Raw genomic sequence first — 18,132 nt, forward strand, 5'->3', positions numbered from 1 at the left:
TTAACTATTTCTGGCCTATCTCTTTCTCTTGTGAAACCTCCTTTGATTTCTCAAACTTCCTTTATGGCCGTTTGAATTAGGATAAATCATTTGTCCACCCTGAGCAAGACTCAAAAATATTCCTATATTCCTCAATACTCCTCAACCTAAATATAACTTGGTTCATCACAAAATAATACCTGAAGGTCATGGAAAAGAACATTTTCTGCCAAATGAAATATGCATATTTATAAAAAATGAAGTTAAAAACCCTCCTCATTGCACCCCACCATACATTTTACTTTGCTCCCCCATTCTGCCCTTTACCCCCAGCTAATCAATTAAAAAATGCATGCTATTAAAAATAAGAGGGATTAGTCTTTCAAAGTTGGTCATTTTAACAATGGCATAAATTGTCCTCTGTTTTTGCTCACTTCACTCCATATCAGTTCACAAAAGTCTCCCCAAGTTTTGATGAAACCATCCCCTGCATCCTTTCTTCCAGCACAGTAGTATTCCATTATATTCAGTGAAAGACAACTATGTGTTGAATTGATACAAACTGTCTCAGAGGGCACAAGTTGGAGGACTGAGTAAAAATAGCAAAGAAGCCCATTTAGGCCTGCAGTATGGGAGAATTTTCTAACAATTAGGGCGATCCAAAAGTAGAATGGGTTGCCTCAAGAGGAAATGGATTCCTACTCATGGGAGGTCTTTAAGTAAAAGATGAATAACCACTTGTCTGGGAGTACATGGCCTCTGAGGTCCTTTTTCAACTCTGAGATTCTGTGGTTTTGTGCACATTCACTCTCTATTTACAGTAGATCAACAGGATAATCTTTGTATATTAAGGAATAGCACATTAATTTTCTTTAGTTTATTTGTTCAATGAAAGTGTTTACCTTCTATCTAAATAAGGACTGGGACTAAGCTAGGCTCTCTCTTAAGGCCTGTTTATTATTGTGAAAAAGGAAAAAGTTGCTACTAAAGTAGAGGAAAGCAGAGGTCAAGTCTTTTAACTCCAAGTCTATCCTTTTGCTTTGTCAGGGAGGAGGGTGGCTCATCCAGGGTGCTACTATGAGTCTGGAAAACTATTAAAAAGTCTCTAACATATGGCACTCATTGGAAAGGTGGCTTGCTTGACTTTCTAATAAAACTATCTTCTTTCTCCTTTAGAGGGAGAGGAGAATTCAAAGTATTTCTATACAAATCTGAAGGGCTACATTACTCTCTGGGGAAGGTGGAGGCACTCCATCCTCCACTAGAGAAATAGAAGTTGTCTTAATGGCTTATGGGCTCAGTTGTGAATCATACATGTGTTTGTTGATTTGTTTTTTGGTTGTTAAGCAATTTGTTGTTGTTGTTGTTGTGTCCAGCTCCTTATGACCCCATTTGGGTGTTTTTTGGCAAAGATACTGGAATGGTTTGCCATTTCCTTCTCCAGTTCATTTTACAGATGAGGAATTGAGAGGCAGAGTTAAGTGACTTGTCCAGATCACATAGCTGGTAGGTGTCTGAGGCCAGATTTGAACTCATGAAAATAAGACTTTCTGACTCTTTGCCTGGCACTCTATCTACTGTACCATCTAGAGGCCCCCCAAATTAAATAAACTGGTTCCACATTCAAGGTCTCATTATCTTCTTCTCAGTGATTGGGAAGAGAGGATCCTTTTTACTTTTGTTGTGCAACCTAGACAGGATCTAAATTCTGGTATTTCCAGGAGAAATTCCAAAGAATAGATATACTCTATAAGAGGTTTCCAAGAAAGAATCCAGTCATGGTGAACCCAATGTAAGGCAAAGCTTTGGTTGCTTGGATGAATAACAGAATATTTATACTTCCTACCCCAAAGGATTATTTATGAGAAAACATATTGTACATTTTATAGTGCTACATCAATGTGAAATGAGCAATTATAATAAAAAGAAGGTAGAAGGAAATGGAATTTTGTATGCATACTAGAATCACATGTTGAATTGTTTGCATTGACCACAATATAAAGTGGAGATTCTTGGTATTTAATTTTTAAAAGCACATACACACCTGAGTATACACCTATGCATACAGCAAGAACAATGTTTAAAAAAATAATCTTCCTAAAGCATAAATCTAATCATGCTCCTTGCTCATGAGCTTTCAATGAGTCCTATTACCTCTAGGAAAAAATACAGAGCCCTCAGCTTGGCATTAAAGTCCTTCCAAGTTGGACCAGTCTACTTTTCCAGTCTAATTGCACATTACTCCCTTTTACTTCCTTTCACATCCAACCAAACCAGCTTTGTGTTCCATTTCACATCTCTATGCTCTCCCTTCTGGCTCCCCACCTCTTCCTCTTAGAATCCCTCCTTTTTTCAAGGCTCAGTTAATGTACCACCTTGAATATGGAGCCTTTCCTGATCCTGCTAGCTATTAGAGTTCACTTACTCCTCCATATATACCTATCACTCTACATGTGATAATCCAATGATTAAAAGATATGATCCTTGAAGACAGGGACAGTTTTTCATTTAATCCTTATATCCTTCAAATCTAACAATGCCTGGCATACAGTAGGCACTTTAAAAATGCTCATTGGATAAGATTCCATTTGAAAAACAACTGTGTATCTCTCTACATTCCTGAATTAAAATTCCAAAAGTATTAAATATATTAGAAAGCGTAGACATAAGAATGTAAAGCTCCTTGAAGCAGATACTGTTTCATTCTTTGTATTTGGATCCTAGGATCCAGCACATAGTAGGTGCTTAATAAAGGCTTATTGGTTACCATCTCCTTAAGTGGTATGTTTGCAGAAGCAAACTATTAAAGCTATTTTTCTGCATCCCCCTTCCCTACATGATTCTATTTTCTGAATGGGGAGGGAGGGACAGTTTGGGAAATACTGGAACATCCTGCCTTATGTTAACACAGCAAAGCAATGAAAGGAAAGCACCAAGGCATGAAGGGTAAGTAAGGCTATTATTATCAAATTAATGCCCCAGAACTTCTGCCCTTGCTGGAGTTCCATTTAAGTAGGAAAGCCAATTTTATGAACTTAAACCTTCAGGAAGCAATGTGCCCAATCGGTGCCATCTGGGACTACTGCCACCCTTAAAAGAATGCCAGGAGGGGATTGTATGTAACATTTCTACCAGCACTGTTCTCCTTGCTTCTCCTACACAAATAAACTAAGTTCAGGTGTCCCTACAGTGGGCAAGACCAACAGGTTCTCTGGTGACACAAATATGGCTCTACCTCCATTGTTTCACTGAGTTACCTTTCCTGCTGTGCTAATGCCCTGAACTGCAGAACAACCAGTCAAATCCCTGATACGATTTCTCTCTGTTTCTTGATTCATAAAAGTTTACTATATATGTCTGAAATTTTCCCACAATGCCAGGCTAGATTTTGCTTCTCAATGCAGAAAACAACTTGGAGAGATAGTAATATCTTCCATTTAGGCTAAAAAAAACAGTTGTGGAATCCTGCAGTCACTGGCCACTTGTGGAAAAATTATGGTATCTGTGCCTCCTTCCCACCCAATCCTATGGTTTTGTGACAAGACTAAGTAATGTTGGGCAGGAAGAGCTCCCAAGGGTGTATGCTAAGAGCATTTTGGCACTTCTTTGGGAAAAAAATAATAAACAGAGAAAAGTGATACAGGAAGAAATTAATAGCCACAAAGATATCCACATAAACACTGTGGTCTATAATGTATGAAAATAATACCACCAAGAAGAATAAGCAGTATAGGATTCCAGACCTCATGGCATGGTAATAAAGAGGGATACCGAGACATCTTTGGGGCTAGAAACAGGATCACCAGTCTTGAACAACAAATTCTAATGATATTACCAAATTGTTTGAGTATGATCAATAGGAACCACCAACATTAATCACTTCTGGCTTTGATACAAGACTTTATGATCACAAACTACTCTATATACATCGTTTCATTTGAACTTCATGCTAATTCTGAATGGTAAGTGATACAGGTGTTTTTCTACCCATTTTACAGATATCAAAACAGATTCAGACAAGGAAAGGAATTTGCCTAGGGTTACAAGGCTAGTAAGGAGCAGAGGCAGGACCCAAATTTGTCTTTGAGTATGAGACCAGTGTTCTTTGCACTCTAATGCACAGCTTCTAAAGTGATTAAAGTAGGACAGAGTCAATATGGCAGAGTACAGGCTGAGACTGAACTGAACTCTCCCAACATTCCCCTCCCACAACTTTAAAATAAGACCTCAAGTCAAATTTGGAGCAGCAGAGCCAATGAAAAGTCAGAGGGAGTCATTTATCCAACCTAAGACAACTGAGGCCCATAAAAGAGGTCTGTAACACTGGGATGGGGACTGGCCAGGAGAACAGCAAGAGCATCAGCCATAGACCTTAGAGGCAGCTAAGATAGCAACAACAGCTTTGGGAATTCTCAGCCCAGTGACAATAAGGGGTCAGACAACTAGTCAGAAATAAATTAAAGGGGACCCTTTGCTAGCATTGGGTATATATAGCTGGCACAAATTGGTAATTCTATTGCCTATAAGTAGATCTGGGTCTCAGCTCAAGGGCAGAGATGAGCACTTATGATTGGTTGCAAGGGAGCAAGGGCCCTGGTTACAGTTCCAGGGCCAAGGGGAACACTAGTGCTTGCAGCTGCAGGATAGCAGTGGAACTGGTCATAGTTCCAAGGCCAAGAGTAGCACTAGTAATTGTGGCTGCAAGAGAGCAGGAGCCTACAGGTGAGCAAAGCACAGATCAGGAGAGCAGTGAACATACCTCTCCCAGAATAACATCACACTGGAAGCACTGAAAACTTCCAGACCCCCCAGAACTAGCTCTAAAAACAGCAGCATAAAGTGAGCAGAGTGCAGCTTTAACATCAGGTTCAAAGTCAAGAAATAGACTGGGAAAATGAACAGACAACACAAAGAGAACTTGAACACACAAAGGTACTACTGTGGCAGGGAAGACCAAGGCATAGACTTATAAGATAATAATGTGAAAACAGCTATAAGCAAAGCCTCAAAGGAAAATAGTAACTGGACCCAAGGCCAATAAGACCCACACTCAATGAGAATTCCTAGAAGAGTTAAAGAAAGAGATAAGAGTAATAAAGAAAGAATTGGGAAAATAAATGAGAGTGATACAAGAAAATTATGAAAAAAATTAATAGCTTAGTAAAAGAGGCACAACAAATACTGAATAAAGTAACACCTTAAAAATAGAATTGGACTACTGGTAAAAGAGGCACAAAAATTCATTGAAGAAAAGAACTCTTTAAAATACATAATTGAGGGGCAGCTAGGTGGCGCAGTGCATAGAGCACCAGCCCTGGATTCAGGAGGACCTGAGTTCAAATCTGACCTCAGACACTTGACACTTACTAGCTGTGTGACCCTGGGCAAGTCACTTAACCCCAACTACCCCATAAAAAACCCAAAACAAAACAAAAAATAAAATGCATAATTGGCTAAATGGAAAAAAAAGTACAAAATCTCATTAAAAAATGAGAAGGGGTGGGGGGAGGTAGGTGGCACAGTGGATAAAGCACCTGCCCTGGATTCAGGAGGACCTGAATTCAAATCTGGTCTCAGACACTTGACACTTACTAGCTATGTGGCCCTGGGCAAGTCACTTAAGCCTCACTGCCCCACCCCAAAGAAATAATAATTAGAATTGGGCAAGTGGAAGCTAATGACTCCATGAGACATCGAGAAACAAAATAAATTCAAAAGAATGAAAAATATGAAAGAAAATGTGAAATATCTCATCAGAAAAGCAACTGACCTGGAAAACACATCAATGAGAGATAATTTAATAATTATTGGACTACCTAAAAGCCATGATCTAAAAAAGAGCCTAGACATCATTTTTCAAGAAATTATCAAGGAAAATATATTATCTTAGCTCAAGAGTAAAATAGAAATTGAAAAAAAACACCTGAATACCTCCTAAAAGAGATCCCAAAATGAAAACTCCCAAGAATATTATAGCCAAATTCCAGAGCTCTTTGGTTAAGGAGAAATATTGCAAGCAGTCAAAAAGACACATTTCAAATATTGTAGAGCTATGGTCAGAATCACGTAAAATTTAGAGCTTTCACATTAAAGGAGTGGAGGGCTTAGAATATGATATTCCAGAAGGCAAAGGATCCAAGATTACAACCAAAAATAACTCAGCAAAACTGAATATAATCATTCAGGAGAAAAAATGGATATTTAATTAAATGGAGGATTTCCAAGCATTCATGAGGAAAAGACTAGAGCTGAATAGAAAATTTAAGACTCAAGAGAAGCATAAAAAAGGTAAACATGAAAGAGTAATCACAAAGGACTTGATAAAGTTAAACTGTTTGTATTCCTATATGGAAAGATGATACACTGAACTCCTAAGAACTTCATCATGATAATTTGTTAGAGTAATTAGAAGGAGTCTACATAGACAGAGGGCATAGGTGTTTGTCAGTTATGATGGGAATGATCTTTTTTTAAAATGTAGGAGTGAGAAAGAGGGATGCGCTGGGGAGAAGGCAAAGGTAGAATCTGGACAATTTTCTCACATAAAAGAGGTATGCAAGGAGAAGCTTCTATAGTAAAGGGGAAAATGGGGGTGGGCAATGCTTAAACCTCACTCTCATAAAAAATTGGTTCAAAGAGGGAAGAATATATATACACACTCATTTGGGAACAGAAATCTATCTTAATAAGGAAACAGGAGGGGAAGGGAATAAGAGATATGGGGGAGATAAAAAGTATGATAATTTAAGGCAGGCAGTGATCAGAAGCAAAACGGACTTCTGAGAGAAGACAGGATAAAAAGAAAGAGAAAAGGATAAACAAAACAAAAGAAGATGGAGGCAAATACACAGTATTCATAACTGAATGTGAATGGAATGAGCTAACTCATAAAATGGAAGCAAATAGCAGAATGGATTAGAAACCAGATTCCAAAGACACACACAGAGTTAAAAATAAATGGCCGGAGCAGAATCTATCATACTTCAGCTATAATAAAAAAGGCAGGGGTAACCATCATGATTTCAGACAAATCAAAAATAAATATAATTAAAAGATAATTGGGGCAGCTAGGTGGTGCAGTGGATAGAGCACCAGCCCTTGATTCAGGAGGACTTGAGTTCAAATATGACCTCAGATACTTAACACTTATTAGCTGTGTGAAGCTGGGCAAGTCACTTAATCCCAATTGCCTCACAAAAAAAAAAAAAAAAGATAATTGTGAAAACTACATTTTGCTAAAAGGTACCACAGACAATGAAGTAATATCAAAAATTTTTACAGCAAGTTTCCCTGATAAAGGCCTTATTTTCAAATACATTGGAAACTAAGTCAAATTTATAAAAGTAGGGGCAGCCAGGTGACTGCACAAACCCTGAATTCAGGAGGACCTGAGTTCAAATCTGGCCTCAGTCACTTGACACTGGCTGTGTGACCCTGGGCAAGTCACTTAACCCCAACTGCCTCACCAAAAGAATAAATAACTAAAAGTAAGAGCCATTCCTCAAGTGATAAATGGACAAGGTATATGAACAGGCAGTTTTCTAAAAAAAAAAAAAAGAGAAAGAAAGCAAGCTATCAAAAATTTCAAAGTATTATGAAAAATGCTCTAAATCACTATTGATTAGAGAAAGGAAAATTAAAACAACTCTGAGCTACTACCCCACACCTATCAGAAATGACAAATGTTGGAGGGGATGAGGGAAAATAAGTACATTAATGAACTGTTAGTGTTTTTATGAACTGCTCCAACCATACTGGGGAAAAATCTGGAACTATTCCCAAAGGGATATAAAACTGTGCATACCCTTTGATCCAGCAATACCATTACTAGGTGTGTATCAAAAAAGATTTTTAAAAAGAGAGAGAAAAGGACCTGTGGTAGCAAAGAACTGGAAATTGAGAGGATGTTCATCAGTTGGGGAATGGCTGGACAAGTTGTGATATATGATTTTGATGGAGAACTATTGTGCTATAAGAAGTGATTAGGGGGTGTTGGTGGTTTCAGAAAAGCATGGCAAAATATGAAATAATGCAAAAGTGAAGTAAAAAGAACCAGGATATCATTGTGCACAGTAACAGCAATGGTGTAAAAACTATCAACTACAAATCCCACTTTTGGGTCTTTTGCCCAAAGAAATCATGGAAGGGGGAAAGGGAACCACATGTACAAAAATATTTATAGCTGCTCTTTACGTGGTAGCAAGGAATTGGAAGTTGAGGGGGTGCCCATCAATTGGGGAATGGCTGGACAAGTTGTGGTATATGAATACAATGGAATACTATTGTGCTGTAAGAAATGATGAGCAGGAAGAGTTCAGAGAAACCTGGAGGGTCTTACGTGAGCTGATGATGAGGGAGATGAGCAGAACCAGAAGAACATTGTACACAGTATCATCAACATTGAGTGTTGACCTACTGTGATGGACTATATTCTTCTCACCAATGCAATGGTACAGAAGAGTTCCAGGGAACTCATGATAGAAGAGGATCTCCAAATCCAAGAAAAAAAAAGAAAGAACGAACTGTGGAGTATAGATGCTGATTGAACCATATTATTTCTTTTGTTTTGGGTGCTGTTGTTTTTTTTTTCTATTTTGAGGTTTTGCATCACTGCTCTGATTCTTTCTCTTGTAACAGGATTAATGCAGAAATAGGATTAATGTTATTATGAGTATATATATGTGTGTATATATATATATCTATATGTATATGTATAGAGATATATAGATATAACCTATATCAGATTACCTGCTGTCTAGGGGAGGGGGGAGGGAGGGGAGGGAGGGAGAAAAATCTGAAATTGTAAAACATGTATAAACAAAAGTTGAGAACTATCTTTACATGTAACGGAAAAAATAAAATATCTCATAAAAAAAACTTCATTATACTATAATAGAATAGTATAATATAATTTATCATACTACACCATTCTATATTATAATGCTATGTGATATGTTATGTTGAATATTAAAATATAACTTTTGTAAAAAAAAAACTATCAACTACAAATGACTTTGCTATTCTGATTAATACAATGATCCAAGACAATTCCAAAGGACTCATGATGAAAAAATGCTATACACTTCCAGAGATAGAACTTATGAACTGAATGCAAACTGAAGTATAATTGTCTTGCTTTATTTTTTTTTTGCTTTTTTATGATATAGATAATAGGGAAATATATTTTGTATGATTTTATATGTATAATTGATATCATCTTGTTTGTTTTCACAATGGGTGGGGGAGGAGTAAAAAGGAAGGAATGACTCTGGAACTCAAAACTTTTTTTAAAGAATGTTAAACTAATGTTTAAAAAAATATAGTAATTAAAGTGACATCCTCTTAATTTACCTTTTCATTTAAATTACTCTCCTAACAAAAGTGGGATTCTAGAAAAAAAGCCATCCCCACCCCACCCCATCACCACTGATTCTCTGTAGAAATAGTTATCTTCATGCAATCAGCAACATTGGACAGAGACAATACTATAGACTAGATTTCCTTTCATCACATGATCATTGTAGCCTTCCCAAGTCTATTCTATGGCTAAGTTAACAAAGGTGATTCTGAGTGAAGATGGCAAATGTCTGTGTAGTAGGGAAATGGGGAGAGAGTTGGTCAGGACCCCCTTCCCAAAGATTGGCCATAATGTAGGTAGCCTTTAATAAACAAACATGTAGAGTTCCAGTAAAGATGGCTCCATGAATGCTGTTAAAGAATAGGAGTTCTGACACATATACTTTAGAAAACGATATCAAAAAAGAGCACCAGACCAAATAATGATCAAAAAATTTAAAGAGATGGGGTGGCTAGGTGGCGCAGTGGATAGAGCACTGGCTCTGGAGTCAGGAGTACCTGAGTTCAAATCCGGCCTCAGACACTTGACACTTATTAGCTGTGTGACCCTGGGCAAGTCAATTAACCCCAATTGCCTCACTAAAAAAACAAAAAAAAAAACCCTCAAAAAACAAAAACAAAAAACAAACAAAAAAAATTTAAAGAGCAACTATATTAAGTCCTTTATCCAGTTCAGAAATTCATAAAAAGAAAGCCTGAGGGCTCTGCAAAAGGGGTCCTGCAAAGAAAGTCAACATGAGGACTCACAAATATGCCAGGAACTTGCTAGGGTAGCCTAAAGATGGTTCACTGAATTAGTCAATCAGTCAATAAATAAACACTTATTAAGCACTATGTATTAAATATGTACTAGTATTAAGCCCTCTATGTGTCAGCCACTGTGCTGGAAATATAAAGAAGGGTAAAAGATAGTCCTTACTCTCAAAAAATTCACAATCTAATGGGAGAGACAATATGCAAATAACTATGTACAATCAAATTATGTACAGGAGAAATTGGAAATAATCAATTAAGGGAAGGCACTGGATTAAGAGGGATTAGGAAAGACTTCCTGGGGTCAGCAAGGTGGCACAGTGGATAAAGCACCGGCCCTGGATTCAGGAGGACCTGAGTTCAAATCTGGCCTCAGACTTGACACTTACTGTGTGACCTTGGGCAAGTCACTTAATCCTAATTGCCCTGCAAATAAATAAATAGATAGATAGATAGATAGATTAATTAATTAATTAATTAATTAATAAACAAACAAGCAAATAAATAAATGAATGAATAGAACTATATATTGTCCAATTATATGCCAACAAAATAACTTAAATGGAATGAATGCATGTTTTAAAAAATACTAAATTTAATACTAAAATATGAATTAATTAATACTAAAATACTAAAATTTAAAACACTAAATATTTTTTTAAATACTAAATATGCCAATTAATAAAACCCAGAAATTTAAGTAATGCAATACCAAAAAAGAAACTGAACAAGAAAAAAAAAGGACTCCCAAAGGAAAGAAACCCCAGGGCCAGATGGATTTACAAGCAAATTCTACCAAACATTCAAAAAATAATTGATTTCAATATTATATAAACTGTTCGCAAAATTAAGAAAAGAAGGGAATCTAACAAATGTCTATGCTATAAATGTGTTCTTGAGTTCCAAGTTCTAGTGACCCCCTCCCAAAAAAAAGGAGAAAAGAGGTTCATTAAAGCATCTTTAAAAAGCAAAGAAAATAAAGAAATTCTGAGGGAGACAGACAGCTTTGAAACTAATGTGTTGAACTGATTACATACTTTGAAAAAACAAGTTGTATATAATAGAGATTTACTGTCTCATAAATAATATTTTTCTGTTTTCTCTGTATATGGAAATGTTCATTTGTTGTGGGGTTTTTTTGTCAAATTCAAAAAAAAGATTTTTTTTAAAATAAGTTTTTTAGGGGGGCGGCTAGGTGGTGCAGTGGATAAAGCACCGGCCCTGGATTCAGGAGGACCTGAGTTCAAATCCGGCCTCAGACACTTGATACTTACTAGCTGTGTGACCCAGGGCAAGTCACTTAACCCCCATTGCCCCGCAAAACAAAACAAAACAAAAATAAAATAAGCTTTTTGGCTCTGGAAACAATCAAGGCAGGAGAGCTCAGGGTGATGCCTGGTAGTCTAGAAGGCAGCCAGTTTATGAGGGAAGACCTCAATTCTTGAGAGAGGATTACTCTTTGCCTTTTTTTCTTGTGCTCTACCAAAGGGCATCAAGAGAAAGTTAATATTTCTCCCTTTCCCCCTTCCATATTAGCCACAGAATTTTGCATTAGAGCTATTTGTCTAGTCGAAACACAACATCTAAAAAGGAGCATAGAGAATCAAGGAAGCAGCTATGAGGAAAGTGGATTTTGATAGTGGAGAAGAGAATCAGCTATGTATTAAAGAGGAGTCAAACTGAGTAAATTAGCATGGCCAGGGAATAAAAGAGTCTATCATTGGAAGCACCTTCAAGGAGAATGACCCTTGGCAGCAAAGAAGAGAGCCAACTATGTATTCAAAAATAATGAGCTCTGGCAGTTAAAAGTCAAACTTCATATAGAAGCAGGACCACAGAGCCCAGATCAGAAACCTGCCCAGGAACCTCAGCTGAGGTGGGATGGGGAAGCATGAGGATATCAGAAAAAAGAAAGGACATAAGGACTCTGGAGTCCCAGGTATGAATTGCATGGACTATCTGTGTTCCTTACAAGTGTACCTAATTGCCAGCCTATTTTATATATATATATATATATATATATATATATATATATATATATATATATATATATATGTATGTATGTATGTATGTATGTATGTATATGTATATGTATATATATATGCATATATGTGTGTGTGTGTATATATATATATATACACATGCCTACTTTTCCCACCAATGCCATGTCCATTTGTAGGAGAGTATGCCCCAGATTAGGGGAGAGAGCAACTTATTTTTTATGCCATTTCAGTCAATGCTGTTGTTGCTGTTGTTGTTGGGGGGGGCGGGTCATTTCAGATGTGTCTGACTCTTTTTGACCCCATTTTGAGGTTTTCTTGGCAAAGATACTGAGGTGGTTTGACATTTCCTTCTCCAGCTCATTTTAGAGATGAAGAAACTGAGGCAAATAAGGTTAAGTGACTTACCCAGGGTCATACAGCTAGTAAGTGTCTGAGAACAGATGTGAACTTAGGTTTTTCCTGAATCCAAGCCTGTTATCTATGCACTGCACCACCTAGCTGCTCCAGTTTTAGATCTAAAGGCAAATGAACCAGTGGGACTTATCAGGTATGACTTTTGGAGTTACATCCCACATAGCACTTTGAATCTTGGATAGTAGTCACTGCCTTTGGGACTCAACTTGAAACCCATAATTGTGAGTTGTAGAGTAGCACTAGACTGGGTGGCATCATTCACCTGTAAAATGACAGGATTAGACTAGATGATCTGAGAGATATATGCCAGCAGAACATAAGCTCCTCGTGGAAGTAACTATTTCATTTCTGTATTTTTGCCACCAATTAGTGGCATGGCACTTTGCAATCAGAAGAGCTCATAGAACCATAGATCCAGAGCTGAAAGGGATTTCATATATCAGCTGATCCAGTTCCCTAATTTTACAGTTAAGAGAACCAAACTTCAGTAACTCACCCAAGGTCATACAAGAAGTAAGTGTCAGAGACAGGTTTTACACCTCTGACTAGAACTATTGCTCTTTCTATTGCTCCTTGATGAATGTTTATTGGATTAAGGTGACTGCCTGCCTTCTAACTCTAAAAGCCTATGATCATACTTCCATAAGCATTCACAGGTATTGTTGTTGACCCAGTTGAGCAGAGGGATGTCTCACAGAGCAGACCATAGGTCTTTCTCTAAGTGTAGAGTTCAAAAACCAAGCCATGGGCAACTAGGGGGCACAGTGGATAGAGCACCAACTTCAGACATTTACTAGCTTTGTGCCCCTGGGCAAGTCACTTCACTCTGTTTGCCTCTCAATTCCTCATCTGTAAAATGAACTGAAGAAGGAAATGGCAAACCACTCTAGTATCTGTTCGAAGAAAACCCTAAATGGGGTCACAAAGAGTTGGACACAAGTGAAATACAAAAAAGAAACCGAATGAAAATACCAAACCTCTTGGTAATAGGTGGGGAAGTGAGGTGAGCACAGGCCTTGGTACCTACTTTTCTGGCTCACAAAAATTCAAAGTGCCTGGCTGTCCAGTCACCATTCTTTGACCTTGGCTCCACTGTCTCCAGGCTCTGAGAGGAAACAGGAGGACTAAGATAGATAGATAGATGTTGGGCTGCCACCTAATGGTGACTCCCATGTTTCTTGACACATGTTGATTTGAACCAATGCTCCATTGTTCTATTACTCATTGCACCTGACTAAAGTCACAGCAACCTCAGATCGTTGCCCACTCTTTTTTCCCCATTAGTCATCCTTTGAAAGAAAACACAGACCAAAAAACAACAACATGAAAAAAATTAAGAAAGTGGAAAATTGTATGCTTTGATCTGTATTCAGACTCCATTAGTTCTTTCTCTGGAGGCATTTTTCATCATGAGTCCTTTGGAACTGTCTTGGATCACTGTGTTGCTGAGAGTAGCTAAGTCATTCATCATACAATATTGCTGTTCGTGTGTACAATGTTCTTCTGGTTCTGCTCACTTCATTTTGCATCAGTTCATGTAAGTCTTTCCAGTTTTTTTCTGAAATTATCCTGTTCATCATTTCTTATAATACGATAGTATTCCATTAGAATCATATACTACAACTTGTTCAGCTATTCCCCAACTGAGGCATCCCCTCAATTTCCAATTCTTTGCCACCACAAAAAGAGCTGCTATATTTATGTACAAATAGGTTCTTTTCCCTTTAAAAAAAAAACACCTCTTTGTGACACAGACCTAGTAGTGGTATTGCTAGATCAAAAGTTATGCACACAATGCCCACTCTTTAAGAAGTTTTTTTAAATACTGGGTTGAGCAGTTAATTCTTAAAGCCTCCCCAATTAGGTTTTCTTATGCAATTCTTTATAAAACATATTCCCTATCCTTCGCACACAATCCTAAAGCTTGCATAATTCTTGAGACTGAACAGTATATCAAGTCATACTTTCTTGACAAAGCTTGGCTCCAAAAGGGTTTTTCTTCTCTAAGAAAGCAAAAGAAGAATGTGGTATTCTGGGATAAGCAAGGAAATGTGTAGACTCCCTATCTCTCACTGCCACCAATTCTCTTAACTTTCCAAAGGGATTAAATTGAATGAATGGCAAAAACCCGGAAAGAAAGTTAGTCACTGACTCCTTAGTACTTCAAAGCTCAACTTTGCAACATGGTCATCTTCTTCTGTTATAGTCTGAGAATTTAACTTTTGAAAAATCTTCCTTGACTCTATTTTTGGTTGCAGCCAAACTAGACTAATAGCTATGTCTCAAAATCAATATTTAATCTCCTGCCTGTGGACATAAATGTAGTTTTTTTTTCTTTCATGCCTGGAATGCACTCCCTCTTCACTTCTACCTGTTAAAATCCTATTCCCTCAATTTTGGTGACTGATTTAATTTATTTATTTAATTCAAACCTTTAAGTATGTACAATCTACAACTAGATGTTGGAGGCATGGAGGGATTAAAACAAGACTGCTGACCTCAAGGAGCTTACAATTTAGTTAGGGAAAAAAGATTAATACATAAAATTAGTCTAATTCAAGTTAGATTATAAGTAGATATAAGAAGTTTTAAAAGGATATGAAAGATGACTTTTAACTGATTCAGCAAAGAATTCATGAAAAGGAGGTACCTGAGCTGGACCAAAGAGGATAAGAAGGATTTTCATAGACAAAAATTCAAGGGATGGAGGGGGTGGGGTACATTCCAACCATATGGAGACAACATGAGTAAAGGGAGAAGGGAGAGAAAGGTGGGGTATTGGGAAAGAAATCAACATCATTAAAGCAGAGACTCCATCTTGTTATGTCATGGGGTGTTTTGGCAGTCTGGTTAAGCCTATAGATAGATCCCTTTTTAGAATAATGTTTTTAAATTAATAAAATAAAATACAAAGGAAACTAATTATATTGGAGCTATCGAAATATTTTTTAAAAAGTTCACTGATCCCAGGTTGAGAACCCCAGTTTTAAAAAGCAATAAAAATCTCTGGTAAGAGAACTAAGGAAAGAGCATTGTATTTGGAATCAAAGAAGCTGGGTTTGATCCCTGGCTTCATTATTAACTGAGTGACTTTAGACAAGTCATTCAACTCTGTGGGTCTCCATTTCTTCATCTATAAGGGGTTGAACTAAATGTCTAAGGTCATTTCTAATTCCAAATTTATGATTCTATGAGAAAAATGAAAAGTTGGCCCTGCCTACTGGTTCCTATTACCTAGCTCTCTTTTCTCACTGGCCTGAGTCTTCCTTTTCATCTTTCTTCACACTTAAGATCATTCTTAACCCTATGTCATCCTGTTTTCCTTACAACATATCCCCTATAGCTAAAGAAGACAAAAAGAGTGCTGTTGCCACATTCCCGCGCTTCCATCACACATTTTTTCTCACAGTTCAAAGCCTCTATTCTGTCCTGGGAAATTTGTGGTAATATGAGTTCTGAATCTAAGGTCACCCTAATAAATTTGGGAAAAAAATATTCAATCATTCACCCTGGTTTCTGCAAAACTAAAGAAATACACTACAAAAAAGACTTGCAGCAAAAAAAAAAAAAAATTAAAGAATTAGGGCTTTTCCGCTCCATCTTTCAGAGGGTAAATACGGATTTACTGGCCATTTGTTATGTACAGTGCCCCATGTTGTATTAAACCTTATTATTTTGGGGTGAGGAGAAAAAGCTGTGCTAAGGAATGCAGGACAAAGAAAAAACATCATTCCTATACTCAGGGTGCTTACAATCTGGAAAGAACAAATAACGCCCCCAACTCCTCCCCCCAACTTGGCTCATCAAGATTCCTCAATAAATGTTTAATGATGAACATGATGTGAAATAACAAATTGTGGCAATAACACAACAAGCAAAAAAAATTGCAGGATAGGTGCTAACCATTGCCAGGAAGGTACACAATGCAGAGAAGCACAAGAAAAGGCCAAGTCAGGGGCAGCTAGGTGGCACAGTGAATAAAGCACCAGCCCTGGATTCAGGAGGACCTGAGTTCAAATCCGACCTAAGACACTTGACACACACTAGCTGTGTGACCCTGGGCAAGTCATTTAACCTTCATTGCCCCTCCAAAGAAAAAGAAAGAAAGAAAGAAAGAAAGAAAGAAAGAAAGAAAGAAAGAAAGAAAGAAAGAAAGAAAGAAAGAAAGAAAGAAAGGGCCAAGTCCATTTTTAAAACTACAAAGGTAATAATGGTATCTAGAACTGGTTAAGGTAAAAGCCCACAGCAAGTTCAAACCACCTATTTATTTCAAGCTAATTAAAAGCAAAGTACTGGTTTTTCTTTAATATATGATATTTTATTTTCCCCATTTACATATTAAAACAATTTTTAAACATTTATGTTATTTTAAAGTTGAGAGCTCCAACTTCTATTCTTCCCTCTCTTCTTTTCTTCCCTCCCCTCTCCTTGAAATGGTAAGCAGATGTAGGTTATTGTGCAGTTGTGTAAAACATTTCCATATTAGCCATTGCAACATATTGCTGAACAAGTGTTCATATCCCAGCTCTGTAACTGATGAGCTGAGTAAATTTGGGCACTACATGGCACAGTGGAGAGTTGATCTGGAGTCAGGAAGTTGTTCAGTGATTTCAGTCATGTCCGACTCTTTGTGACCCCATTTGAGATTTTCTTGGCAGAGATACTGTACCGGTTTGCCATTTTCTTCTCCAGCTCATTTTACAGTAAGGAATGGAAGCAAAGATGGGTAAATGATTTGCCCAGGGTCTCACAGCTCGTAAGTATCTGAGGCCAGATTTGAACTCAGGAAGATGAATCTTCCTGACTCCAGCCCAGCACTCTATTCACTACACCACTTGCTGGAGACCTGAGCACAAATCTGGCCTCATATTCTTTACTAACTGAGTGACCCTGGGCAAGTTATTTGACTATCTGCCTCAGTTTCCTAAACTGTAAAACAGGGATAATAACAGCACCTATTTCATAGGGTTGTTGCAATGATAAAATGAGATATTTGTAAACTGCCTGGCACATAGAGGTACTTGATAAATGCTTATTCCCTTCCCTAATTTTCTTTGTCTATAATGTTAGGGGATTGGACTAGCTAGCCTGTCAGGTCCTTTTCAAACTCTAAGTGGATGCTTCACAGTTATACTCCTATGATGTCTGCTGAACTTCCTCTGAATCTTCAGTCACAGAAATAGAAGGCTAGAAGTGGCCTCGAAAGTTCATCTTATCTATTCTGATCCCACTGGACAATTTTTGTCTAGGTCTGTCTTAGGCTGAATTTCTCGTTGGTTCTTTAAAATATCTCTGGAAAGAATTGCCATAAGCTTCTGCTTTCATCTGCTTAGATAATTTCTGCACGGGCTAATCTAAGAGTGCCTGCCATATGGGCCAACACCTGCTCCTAGGACACACGGCTTTGCATCTTTCTAGGTATATCCATTATATACAGGCCTCTGCACAGAGCTAGTCTGCAAATATGAAAAGATACTCAGAATCATGGAATCTTGGAGCAAAAAGAGACTTTGAAGGGGATCTAGGACAATCCCTTACCTTTATATGTGGGGAAACTGAGGGTCAGCAAGGGGAAGCATCACGGCTAGACAGAGGCAGAGACAGGTCTAGGAAATAAGCCTCCTCA

The 18,132-nt window shown here is 37.6% G+C and overlaps 1 protein-coding gene across 4 annotated transcripts in view; it reads right to left on the reverse strand.

The window, feature by feature from the left end:
* Window positions 1-18,132, reverse strand: part of NTRK2 (neurotrophic receptor tyrosine kinase 2) — a 435,747-nt gene that overhangs the window by 388,156 nt on the left and 29,459 nt on the right. The gene's annotated exons all lie outside the window — the stretch shown is intronic.

Source organism: Dromiciops gliroides, chromosome 1 (assembly GCF_019393635.1).
Source record: "Dromiciops gliroides isolate mDroGli1 chromosome 1, mDroGli1.pri, whole genome shotgun sequence".
In the NCBI taxonomy this organism is placed as follows: Eukaryota; Metazoa; Chordata; class Mammalia; order Microbiotheria; family Microbiotheriidae; genus Dromiciops; species Dromiciops gliroides.